Source organism: Apium graveolens, unplaced genomic scaffold, assembly GCF_009905375.1.
Source record: "Apium graveolens cultivar Ventura unplaced genomic scaffold, ASM990537v1 ctg4956, whole genome shotgun sequence".
Taxonomy (NCBI): Eukaryota; Viridiplantae; Streptophyta; class Magnoliopsida; order Apiales; family Apiaceae; genus Apium; species Apium graveolens.
The window spans coordinates 80,187-81,149 of NW_027418762.1; positions in this window are offsets into that span (position 1 = coordinate 80,187).

Consider the following 963-nt stretch of genomic DNA (forward strand, 5'->3'; position numbering starts at 1 on the left):
ATCAATACCCTTTTGTTAAGAGTAGCCTTTAGCAACCAGTCTTGCTTTATTCCTTGTAATTATGCCATCACTGTCAGTTTTATTTCTGAATACCCATTTTGTGCCTACAACAGATCTGTTCTTTGGTGTTGGCACTAGGGTCCAGACTTTATTTCTTTCAAATTCATTTAACTCTTCCTGCATTGCTTGCACCCAATCAGCGTCTTGAAGTGCTTTTTCCACTTTCTTTGGTTCAGTCTGAGATAGAAAAGAATGATAGAAACATTCATTTGAAGTTGCAATTCTAGTTCTGACACCTGCTTCAGGATCTCCAATGATTAAATCAGGTGTGTGTGATTTAGTCCATTTCTTTGCAGATGGAAGTTGATCTGTAGAACTGGATCCACCCCCATGATCCATGTTGTCTCCATCAGCATTTTCTGATGCTCCCCCTGTAGTTATGCTCTCTGAGACTTCAGAATTTGAGTTTGATTTTTAGGAGTTGAAGAATTTGAGCTTCCAGAATTATCAGTACTTAGCTCATCAGAACTAGACGAATCAGAACTTGAAGAGTCAGTGACAGATAACGATGCTTCTCGAGAGTCTTGAGATGTGGTAGGATCTTCAGCTTGCTCCCCTGGACAGGTGCATTTTCCTTTGGAGTTGTTACCACAGTTTCGATGACATTAAAACTTAATTCAGCAGAACTTACAGGATCAGGATTTAAGTCATCAGAATTTCCAAAATCAGAATTTAAATCTTCATTCTCAAATCTCAGCTGATCATGATCATCAAAATCTTCAAGTCCAGTAATCTTCTTATCATCAAAAGAGACACTGATAGATTCCACGACAACCCTTATTCTTAAATTGTAGACTCTAAAGGCTTTTGTGGAAAGTGGATATCCAACAAAGATTCCTGCATCAGCTTTTAGATTAAATTTTGACAGCTGTTCAAGATGAGTCTTAAGAACAAACACTTGTA